General features: G+C 42.5%; 1 protein-coding gene across 21 annotated transcripts in view; it reads left to right on the forward strand.

Moving 5' to 3' along the window:
* Trerf1 (transcriptional regulating factor 1) overlaps nt 1–12,481 on the forward strand; it is a 183,690-nt gene that overhangs the window by 74,797 nt on the left and 96,412 nt on the right. The window lies entirely within an intron of this gene.

Here is a 12,481-nt window from a genome sequence, read left to right on the forward strand (position 1 = left end):
CGTTTGCTTGGGGTTTGGGAAATGCCCAGGAAAAGAAAGAGGGCCATTCCAGGCCTGGACACCCTGGATTTCCAGAAACCTTTCCCTGGATTGGCACATAGCTGTTCCGTGTCGTCGGGATGGGGCAGAGGACATCCTGTCTTGTCCCTCTCTGCAGAGCTGTTGGAAATAGTCAAGAATCCATAATCCGAGGTGGTGGCACTGTATCCACCAGTAATCCCGGCACTCAGGAGACAAAGAGGCAGGAGGATGGCCGTGAGTTTGAGGCTGGCCTGGGCTACATGAGAGACCTTGTCTCAAAACAACATCAAAGGGAATACAAAGGCTGTCAGAGGATGGAGCCCCGGTGTGTTGAGAAGGAATTCGAGATGGCTAGGTCTCTGGAGAATCGAGGCAGGGAGGCACTGAGAATCCACAGAGTTCACTAGGCCCCAACCCTGCATGAGGAGCTCCCACTGGCCCTGGGGCTTCCTAGTGTGTCTGTCACCTCTTGTCCTGTGAGAGGTTGTGGGCTCAGTTTGCCTCTCTAGGAAATGGGCACACAGCCAGGACTCCTCTCTCAGGACCCACACATATGCCTGCAGGAGGGTCAGTACCTTTAGTTGGAAATGGGATTTTAAGTTTTTTCTTTAGTTGTAAACCCTGCCCAAGCAAGAAGCAGGTCTGTTCCACACTCTGAGTGGCAGAGGGGGGCAGCAAGGGTAGGGACTCAGCACATGCCCTGGTCCACTCTTTTTTGAGACAGGGCCTAAGTAGCCCAAGGAACAATGTTCCTGCCTCTGTCTCCCAGTGTGCTGCGATGGCCAGTGTGCACCCTGCCTCTGGCTCTGAAGGGGCTCTAGATTCTGCTGTAGGTAGGGCTGAGGGAAGCCAGCCCAGCACTGATATCCTGACTGTCAGTGACAGGTGCCGATCACCATGCATATCCCAAAAGGAAGAGGGGACCAGTTACAGGTGGGGCAAAGCGCCTTCGCGTTGGAATGCGTGAGCTGCACACAGGTGGAGGTCAGGGACACAACCTGGTGGCTGGAGGAGACACCCCAAACCCTCCTGCTTTCCATGCTTAGACTGGGGTCAGGGGCTTGCCCACACCCACGCAATTGTTCAGTGAAGTGTTTTGAAAGCCAGTGACCTTTGTGTCCCCCCCCCAAACATTCAGACAGCTGAGAAGCATCGGGAAATGCCGGGAAGGGTGTGGATGGTGCTGGGGCAGGGACAACTGAGCACGCAAGCTCAGGTTCTGGGGTGCAGACCATCACCTTGAACTGTCTTCATGAGGCAGAAGGGGACAAGGATGTCTCACTCAGGCCTCTTCTTTTTGTTTTCTTTCTTTCTTTCTTTCTTTCTTTCTTTCTTTCTTTCTTTCTTTCTTTCTTTCTTTCTTTCTTTCTTAGACAGGGTTTCACTGTGTAATCCAGCTGGCCTTGAAGTCCTGGTAACCCTCCTGCCTCCGCTTCCTCAGTGCTGGGATTACAGGCATGCGCCGCCAGGCTGGCTCCCAGGCCTCTTTATAAGAATACTAACTTTGCTTCCTCATCACCACTTCAAGCCCCCACTCCCAATCGCATCGCCTTCCGGGTTAGGATTTCAGACTGTACATTTCAGACGAGCTGGCTCTTGTTTGCCACTTATCATTTGGGATGCCTTGAGGCATGAAACCAGAACAGCAAACCTAAGGGCTCTCAGAGAGCACTGGGGGTTAATGAGCATGGTAACCAGGGTGTCCAGGGGTAGGTGGACTGCAGGGAGAGGGTGATCCAGCAGCTCAGTGGTACCCTGAATTGTCCAGTTCCTTTCCGCCTCTCCTCCACTTCCTGTTTCCTGGGCCGGTTCTCCCTCAGGCTGGCTTCTGCATGGAAATGGGGAGGCAAGGGTACACAATGGGGTACAGAACTCTAGAGCTACTGAGGACTGCATTCGATGCCCACCATCCTGCATTGTCTGTAGAAACTAGATACTAATTTGGGCTAATCTCAGGAGGGATGCTGAGGGGAGACCCACTCGTCATGAGTAAGAGTCTGAATTTTAAAGGTGTCCAGCAGGGTCTTCCCAGAGCATTCCGAGGATGTTCCGAGTATCTCCTAAGACACAGGATCTTCTGATAGCTTTACAATGCCCATCCTCTTTAATTTCTAATTTGCTTATTCAACCTTTTTATAGCCCGAGTAAACACTGAACTCAAATTCTGGGCTGGTGGAGATTAAATTACAGTAATGAGGCTCCTCATTTATAACCAATCCTATAAAATGGGGTAAGAATAGCACCCACTTTATAGGTTTGCCATGAGGGTTAACTGAGGTAGTCCAATAAAGTGCTCAGCCCAGTGGCTGGCCCAATAAATGTTACCTTTATTAGCGTCATATATCTCAAAATACTGTCAGTTTTATGTGTGTATGTGTATTTTAATCTGGGAAATTAACTCTCTTCAGAACAAATATATTGTCTACCACTGATTAGCTCCATTAGGGATGAGGTAAATAAGCGTATTAAAATATTTATGGATTTATTCTTTTTATTGAGGTGTTTTTTATTAGACTTCATTTAGGGGAAAACCTAAATAAAGAAAAGCTTAAATAGCATACCATTAAGTTAAAAGTAGTTAGAATGCCTGACAAAAAAGGATTTTAGCATCTCACAGCAATGAGTTATTGTGTTCTTAGTCGAAATGTCCTTTAATGCCCACTAATGGGAAGGAAGGACATAGTCTAAGAACTAAACCTAAGTCTTTGAATTGAAAACACTCAGCTTTAAGATTAATTTACTGGCCCAGCATGGTGGTGTGTGCCTGTAATCCCAGCACTTGGGAGGCTGAGACAGGAGGATCACTGAGAGTCCAAGGCCAGCCTGGGCTACAAAATGAACTGAAGACCAGTCTCAACTGCATAGTGAAATCCTGTCTTGAAAGAAAGGATAATTTACTCTGCTGTTTTTGTTTTTTTGATGTCACCTCTGAAAATAACATCAGGTTAGCAGCATGGCCCTGTCCCCACACATCAGAGGCGTGGGGGAGCAATGGAAGACGGGGAGTTTTGTGTGTGTAACCAGCAGCTGTCAGGAAAAGTGTAGCTTTCAATTGGATTTAAGGGTTACAGTTGGGAGAGAATTCAGTCTAATGCGAACCTTGTGCATCCAACTCACTATGCAGAGAAAGAACCATTTACTCACCAGTTATTAACAGGCTTGCTGGTTTAATTTTCTACCAGCAGGAAGGAGGAGACTCGCGTGAGGCCTAAGCAGTTCAAATTAAAAGGCAGGTCGGCCGTCCTCCCCTCTGCCCACGTTCACACTGAAGATGACAAGTCCCTTCGATCTCCTCAGCCTTCAGCAGTCTGTAGGCCTCTGCAGGGCAGCAGTGCTCATGTGCACGCCTAGACCCTGGGTTTCTGAGAGCCCCCAAAACGGGGCGCAGCCCGCACATCAGCGTCGCAGGTGTTAGTGCGTGTAGCAAAGTTGCTTCTTGGAGCTGCCAAAATACTTTTGGAGTCATTATAAAAGCTCCATGATGCTGCCTGCCTGCCCCGCCGTAGGCCCAGCAGGGCATTGCTGGGCTGCACAGGCCTGCTTGGCTTTGCCATAGACACACCTTGCCGTCCAGTCAGGGGGTTAAACTTCCGAGTCACACTATGACTGGGGCAATGGAAACTCCTTTGTCCTTGTTTCTGGGAAGAGAGACGATTCCTTGCACATCTGCCAGGGGTCCCAGTGAAATCATGGGGTCCTGGAGCCAAGGTGGGGTTTGAGGGCCTTGTGTTCCTGCCAGACCGTCGCAATGCTTGACTGGCAAAGTTGTACCAATCCTAATGAACAAGGACCTAAGCCAGAGGTGTCCGCTCCAGAAAAGAACAGGCCCTCTGTGGCACACCTGATTCTTCAGGCATCGTCCTATTTCCTGTGTTCCCGGCTCTTGTCCTTGTTTGGGACAGTTCTTGAGTGTTCTAGAAGACAGTCCTGATTTGTTCAGACTCCTTGTCTTTATCAACATGTCTGTCACTCCACAGAAATCTCACTCCAATCCTGAGATTGGCAGGGCTGCGTCGTGACAGACATTACCAGAACATTCTTGCCTTAGTCAGCTTGGGTTGCCATCACGTAATGCCACAAAGGGGGTGCTTAAGTAATGGAAATTGTGGGAATTGATTCTTCACAGTTATAGAAACTGGGAAGGCCAAGATGCCCCGCATGAATGGTTTCATCCCGAGGCCTCTTCTCGTGGCACATGGGTGGCCACCATCTTGTTGTGTGATTCCGTGGCCCCTTCCTTGGGTGCTCTTGAAGACCAGAATCTCTGGAATCTCTTGCTTTTCTCAGTGGGGCTTGTCGTGGCATCTAAACCTTCTAATACTCCTGTTAGAGGTCAAAACGTCAACATATGAATTTGGAGGGACATAAACAGTGAGTCTGAAATGGCTCCAAGTCTTTATTTGTGGTCCCCTTGCAGTGCCTCCTGGGGCTCTAAACAGCTTAGTGGGATGAGTTTTTATTGCTGTGGAAAAAAGAATTTTTAAAGCTGAGATGCCCTAGTGACTGTAATATTAAAAGACCCTCACGCAGATCTACAGGAGACTGAGAGCCTGCCAGCTGATGCCTTTGTCTGCCCAGGCCTTAGTGTTAAAGTTGTGGTTGCCAGACTTGGTCACCTTCAGTGAAATGTAGATGGTACAGCACTGGACATTTCCTGACCACCTTCCAGTCTCCTTTACAGCTTCCAAAAAGGAACCGAAGCCTGGAAATAATTTCTTCTTAACTCTTTATTGTCTCAGGCATTTACTCCCTTTTGATGAAGAAAAGAAGGCAGTAAATTAATGCAAAGCTGTTTCACTAAAGATGAATATCTTGCATGTGTTTTTAAATGTGTGCAGACATGATTGTGTCCACACAGGGACACACACATGCCCCGGTGCCAGGTGGAATACTTCATAATAAGACAGTCCTTTAAACTCTTAAGAAGAAGCAGATAGTTCCCATAATATAAATGCTTCGAAGATTTAGATAAAAGATAGAAAACTTCCAGATGGTTCTTTCAAGCCAACATGACCTTGATATCAAAGCTGGCAGGTCCCCAAAGGGAGTCTCTCCACCAGGCTAATTTAGGAATGTAAAAATTTTAGATAAAATTCTAGCAAATAGATTTAAACAGTAAACTATACGGAAAGGAAGGGGAAGTAAAAATGGTTAAGATGTGGTGTGTGTGTGTGTGTGTGTGTGTGTGTGTGACAAACACACGCTCATAAAAAAATAAAATATATGGGTGTTTCAGCATAAATTTACTCACATGCATTGATAAAGTAAAAAAAACATAATAACATTAATTTCAAAAGTGTATTCAATCAGTACACTTCTGATTTTTTGCAACCTGCTTAGGAATTGTATATAATAACCATTTTTAATGTGATAAGGAAGGTGCAGTTGACACAGCCCACTGGTGGCACACTGACCAGTGAGACACTGAAGGTGTCATTGGTCTCTGTCTTTTCTCATCACTGGCCCAAAGCTCATCACTGACACCCACAACTGTGAAGAGGAGAGGTTTATTTTAGCTCACAGTTTGTGGAGGATTTAGTCCATGGCTGTCTGTAAGGCAGGGTGGCATGGCAGAGAAGCCTGGCATAGGGGAAACAGCCCACCGCATGGTGGCGGGAAGCAGAGAGGGATCAAGGGAGGAGGAGGGGGAGAGACCCTTCCAGGCCACGCCCCCGTGACGTCAAGGCGTTGCCTTCCAACTTCAAGGTTAGTTATACTCCTCAATGGGCTGATCCACTGATGAGTATCATCCCCCGCCATCCAACCACCTCCCTAAAACCCCACTTTTGAAGGGATAAGGTTTTTTTGGGGGGGGAAGATCTAGATATAAACCATAAAGATGCCAATAAGATCAAAACAAGGCAGGCACAAGAACACTGTTTTAGCCAATATGGAAAGTCATCAGATAATAACTAGGAGAATAAATATTGTAAAGAAAATAAAGTTATCATTAACTCTAGTTATAAGTAAGTGTGGTGATACTCAGCAGGCTGAGGCCAGAAGGTTTAACACCAGCCTGGCTATAAAGTGAGATCTTGTCTCCAAAGAAACAAACAAAAGTAAATAAACTGCCTAGTTGTTGATCAGGAAGATTTAAAGACCTTAATTGAAAACTCTGTTTCTAAGTGCTAAGATGAAAATTAAGTATTTGAATTTTTCTGAAGTTAGTTCCTGAATCTTATGCTATTCTGAAAGTAGCATTAGAATGTTTTAAATTTCACAAGATGGCTGTAAGTCTTTTTGGAAAAATAAGCAGATGGGAACATGAGAGAAAATTCTGCAAATGATTTTGGGGGAAAGGAACTAGATCTAATGGAGCTCAAAATATATAGCATTACCAGATATGAAAATGTGATATCAGGCCTTTGTATTTAAAACCACTGTGTTGCTGTCAGAAGAGGAGGAAGCAGATAAGTGAACTGGGCTGATTCGGAAATAGACTCCGGCATAAATAATTTAATAAATCATAAAGCAGCCATCGCAAATCAATGAGGAAGGGAAAATTATTCAATAAGTAATTCTGATGCCTCATTAGCAATTTGGAAGAAGTTTTGGCGTCATCAAAATGAGTCACAAATGGATTAAACAATTAAAATGCAAAATGCAGGGGCATAGGAAATCTATGGAATTGAATATTGCTGAGAAACAAAAGAGAAACATTGAAAAGGAAAGGGCGGTTAATGAAATTACAGAAAATGAAAGATTTCTTCATATAAAAATATGGATGGGGACACAAAGACCAGGAAAAGATTGGAAGTAGCCGCAGAAGTAATATCTTTATGATGTGAATGGCTTCCATTAAAAAGAAAAGTGCAAGACCTTGACCAGACAACTAAATACAACACTAAGCAAATAACTGGAAAATACTCAAATTCAAATTGAGGGCTAACACAGATTAAAATGATAAAGTATTATTTTAATGTATGAGCCAAAAATTATCATTTTTTAAAATGATAATTTCCCATTCTGGTGGGGTTTTTGTGCAAGATTGCAAAGCAATTTTATAATATATTAAAGAGTCCTATTATTTATTCGTACATTTTGATCCAATAATGCCATTTTGATGGATCTTCTCCATCCCCCATGAAGGAAATAAAACAAAATATTTAATAAACAGTTTAGACAAAGCTCCTTGTTTAATGCATTATTTATGAAGCAAACACACACACATAATAATGTCTGACAGTTGAGTAACTATAAAATATTAGTTCTCTGAGCACAGTTCTCTAAAATAATTAGTAATTATTTTGACGACATGTAGCAGTGTGACGAGGCATTTACAGTGTTGCTCGATGCACAGAGGTGATGGCACGGATTGTGTGAGTGTCCGCTGTAGAGTGTTGCTGTGTGGTTGTGCTGTCCCGATGATTGAGCTGCAGACGACACTGAAGAATCCCAGGAATAGAACAGGAAGCAGGGAAGGCGTGAAGCAATCCGGGCTATGCGCTATGTGATTCCAGTTCTCTAAAGTTCAGATGTGTGCAAAGCTAACAATAGGATGCTTGCACATCCACTGGGCATGTCACAACCTAGAAGAGGACCAAGGAGTAGCTAAAGACTCGGGATGGACGGGGAGGAAAGGAGACCGCAGGGAAGGATGGTATCACGCGGATTGGTAGGATTCCCTCCCCTTAAGCTGTAGTCTGGGCATATGTGTATATGCTGTTGGTATTTTTATACCCTTCCTGTGTGATAAAATGTTTTAATGTATTTGTGTTAACTAAAAGAATATTAAAATTTAGCCAGACATTGAGGCGCATGCCTGTAATCCCAGCACTCCGGAGATTGAGGCAGGAGGATTCTTGCAAGTTCCTAGGCTACAAAGTGAGCTCCAGGCCAGCTGGAACTGTACTGGGAGACCCTGTCTCAAAAAAATCACACACACACACACACACACACACACACACACACGAATACTAAAACTCATATTCACTGACTTACAGTTATGCAGGAAATGTGCATCTCTAATAAAGCAGGCAAGGACTATGTTCCAGGAGTGACATGACATGATTTTTTTTTAATCGGTACCGGGGATCGAACTCACGACTCTGTGCTGGCAAGGCAGGTGCTTATGCTGCTGAGCTAAATCCCCAGCCCGGAGGTGACATGATTTGTTCTGTCCTGTTACCCCACTTTTGGGCTGTCTGTTAAGGCCTTGCATCACATCTTTAAAAGAAAAGAAAATGGGGCAGCTTCAGCATCGATGGCCTAGGGAGTCTGGAGTCCTGGTAAAGAATTCCATTGCTCAGACAGCCAGAGGCTCCCCACCCTGGAAGAGGGAAGTTGGGTTTAACAGTCAGCAGGAAGGCATTTGGAAAAATAAATTTGTCCCTAACCAGTCGATGAGGAGGCTTGGATCCAGGCTGTCTGCAGGAAAACTTTGGACACCGACTTTCAATGAACTGCTGGAGTGGATGAATTAGGAGGACACGCATTTCTGTGGTTCCTTTTCTGTTTTAAACTTTATTTGTTTTGCCTACTTATATCTAAGTATGACTGATTTGTAATACTGTTATGAAGAATAGCAGAACCAGAAGCTGACTACACAACACTAGAACTAAAGCTTATTTATGCTAAAGGAAATGCTACAGGCTACTGTAGGCCACATTAAAGGATGCCATCAGAGCTACACATGGTGGTACACGCCTGTGATCCCAGGTCTCTGGGAAGCTGAGGCAGGAGGGTTGTAAATTTGAGTGCAGCCTTGGGAGCTTAAATAAATAGATAAACTAAAAGTGGCTGGGAGTATAGCTCAGTAGCAGAGAGCTTGCCTAGCAGATTTTGAGGCCCTAGGTTCAGTCACCAGCATTACAAAAACAAAAAACAAAACAAAAGACAAAATACAACTGGAGTGGGACCAGGAAATTTTGTGAGATGCATGATCTATGTGTTTTTTTAGTAAATCAATGTCACAGAAAAGAGTGGGGAGAACAGTAGGTAATAAATTTAAAGAGACTCAAGAGATGGGCTGTAATAAAATTTATTTGGATTGCAGACCTGGTGGTTCACTCCTGTAATCCCAGCACTAAGGAAGCTGAGGCAGGAGGAGCACCATGAATACGAGGCCAGCCTGGGCTATGTAATAAGTTCAAGGCCAGCCCGAAATACACAGCAAGACCCTTTCTCAAAAAACCAAAAATAAATAAAGTAAAATAAAATAATTACAAAAAGGTATTTATAAGCTAACTGGGGAACTGGGTATTTGATAATACCAAAAATATTAATTTCAGGTGAGATATTATAAGATAGATATTGCAGTATTTATGGATAAATGAGGTACTAGGTATTTATTTTAAAATAATCCAATAGAGAGTTTGGATATGTTAGGTAAAAAAGTCCATAGATCGGGAGGTACGTAGATGGGAAAGATGGATGGATAGATAGATAGATAGATAGATAGATAGATAGATAGACAGACAGCCAAGTGGATAGAGCTATAGTATATGCAGGTGTATGGAGCATAAAGATACAGACCAGCAAGGTATGCTTTTTTCCTTTCCTTTCCTTTTTTTTTTTTTTTTTTTTTTTTTTGTAATGGGGATTGAACTAAGACCTTCACACTGAGCAACCTCCCAGCCCTTCCTATTTTGAGATTAGGTCTTACCAAGTTACCCAAGGTGGGCTCAAACTTGTGATCCTCCTGCCTCAGCCTCCCAGAATGCTAGGATTACACTTGTGTGCCATTAGGCCCAGATCAAGTAGGATTGAAGCTGAGTGTTGGTTACTTTTGTGCTTGTTTGAATTTTTTGTAGTAAATAGACTATAAAATAACAGTAATACATGTTCACAGTTGAAAGCTTACATAAAATATAAAGAAGGAAATGAAAGTTACTTATAGGGGCGTGAGATAGCTGCTATTAATACTTGAACAAAAATCCTTCCAGCATTTTTCCCTTATGCATTTTAACACATGCACTTACAGCACACATACATTTTAAACAAAAAAGAAATTAAACTGCCTGTTTTACATAATGAGTACTTACATGCTTTAATACATTTATATCTTAAGCACAATTTTAATGGCTGTATTTTCATCTCAGTATATGAACACACACACAAACACACACTCTGTCACGTATTTAACCAGTCCCTTATAGATGGATATCTCACTAATTTCTTTTTATTCCTTTTCAAACAACTCTGCTGAATATTTGTTTATTTCTTTTCACAAATACCTAGCAGGCATTTTAAAGAATGTTTTTCCTTCTTGTGCCAAATTGCTCATTGGAAATGTGACAGAATTTTGAGCCAGTTTTTGCAGTGTATAACATTACCCCATTTCATCATAATTTCTGGCATTGGGCCCTATATTTATAATACTTTAAAAGTTCACCAATCAGATAGATGGTCTCATTTTAATTTGCGTTTATTTGATTACCAGCGAGGTTCTTTTTTTAGAAGTATCTTATGTATATAGTCATGTGTATTTCTTATTTTGTAATTAGATGCTTATATTTTTTCCCTCAATTTCCATATTTATCTTTCATTGAATTGACTCATAAAGACTCTTTATAGACATTAAAGGAGTCCAACATTTCATGCATAAATTGCAGCTTTTGTTCCTAGCTTATTGTCTTTGAACCTTGCAGTGTTTTTGAACAGGATTTGCCTAGAATTCTTTTATTTTAAAATTATTATTTTTGCATTGTGTTAAGGAAGGATGCAGGGGTCTCGCTCATGCTAGGCAAGTGCTCTCACACCAAGCTGCATCCTGGAATTGTTTTAGTCAGTCCCCCGAAAACCTCGAGTATTTCTTTGAGCTCTTACAATTTTTTTATAATTTGATGTGTGTAACTTTATTTAGTGTTTTACCTATAGTATGGCTATCTAGAGTCTTCACTTTAATGCCTTGTTTGGTTTTTCAGATAAGTCAGTCATGTTTGTGGTGGAAAAGTTACACTGTTTTAAAGTTCACTGACAATTTGGCTATCATTCATTGTATTATCAGATGCAATTTGCTAGTGCTCTTTTCAGTAGGTTCTTTGTGTGTACATTAGGCTAATGCTCGCCTTAAAAACAAGTAAAACTGCAAATTGTGGCTTAACATAATACGGATTCACTAGTCCCTTGATGCAGTGTAGGTGTCCCTAATTGGTGGCCACTCCAATGCAGTGGTCCACACGCTCCTTCCATCCCATGGCTCTTCCATTCCCTAGAGCCTTGGAAACCTCCTCATTCACTTGACAAATGAAGGAAGAGAACACAGAAAGACACCAGTTCTACCTGATCATGCCCCCGTCACTTTCTTCCTGTAGTCCTCCTGTGCTTTTAGATGCATATGGTACCACCTAGGCACATGGGATGCTGGGAAATGTAGTCCCTGGTTGAGCAGCTATTTTTTCAGCCAAAACACCTGCATTCTGGAAAGAGAAGCATGAATATTTGTTGACATTGAGCTAAAACTGCCCCAGCTATATATTTATAATGTATGAGGCAGATGGCTTATTTGCAAAAAGGAATAATTTAACCCAGAGCTTTGAATTTTTAGCATTGTTTTGTGAGCATTTTCCTTCTTTAAATGTTTGTCAAGAACGTGAGTTTTAATGTCTGTACATTATCCCTTGTATGGGTGTATCATAATTTAATCATGTTTATATTATAGTACAGTTAGGTTTTCCAAATTTTTATTGTTATGACTATTTCGGCTGTAAATGTCTTCATGATTGCTATTCCTCTGGTAGCCCCTGATTAATCCCTCGGGGAAAATCATGGGAGTGAACTTGCTCAGTATTAAGATGGCTCATACCTCTCAGCAGAAATGTGGCCCTTCAGAAATGTGGACTGATTTACACTCTCTTCAGTGTGTAGTGTCTGAGGCTACCAACTTCCAACTACGCTGGCCTGTCTTGGACGTTACAGTTGTTTTGGGTTTTGCCAATTTGAGCGCTGAAAACTGTATTGTATTGTTTTGACTTGTGGGCTTTTCTTACTAATGGACACTTTTCTCACTAATGGCCATTTTTTCACGAGGCTCTCAGTAATCTGTATGTGTGTGTGTGTGTGTGTGTGTGTGTGTGTGTAAATTGCCTCTTTCCGTCCCATCTCATTTTTATTTTGCAGTGCTCTTTCTCCCAGTCATTTCCAATGCAATATTTCCACTTGTCATGTGATGTAAATATTTTTATCTAGCTTCTTTGATTTTGCTCCACAACCTAATTTTCTTAAACTCTTCAGCTGAGACCTTGATGTGTGACATCACCCCCACCGAATCTGCCTAGTGAGCAGCACTCCAGATATTAATAGCTTGCTTTCTTTATTTTTATTTTCCCAGTACTATTTTATTTCCCCAGTATTAGGGCCTCCATGCTCAACTACATCCCCAGGCCTTTTATAATTATATTTTTTATTTGGAGACAAGGCCTCACTAAACTGGGCTCACACTTGCAATTCTCCTGCCTCAGCTTCCCAAACTGCTGGGATTACAGGTGTTTCTCACCATGCCTGGCTGATTAATAGCATT

This window comes from Cavia porcellus, unplaced genomic scaffold (genome assembly GCF_034190915.1).
Source record: "Cavia porcellus strain 051 isolate PalLab524CR breed Dunkin Hartley unplaced genomic scaffold, mCavPor4.1 scaffold_28, whole genome shotgun sequence".
Lineage (NCBI taxonomy): Eukaryota > Metazoa > Chordata > Mammalia > Rodentia > Caviidae > Cavia > Cavia porcellus.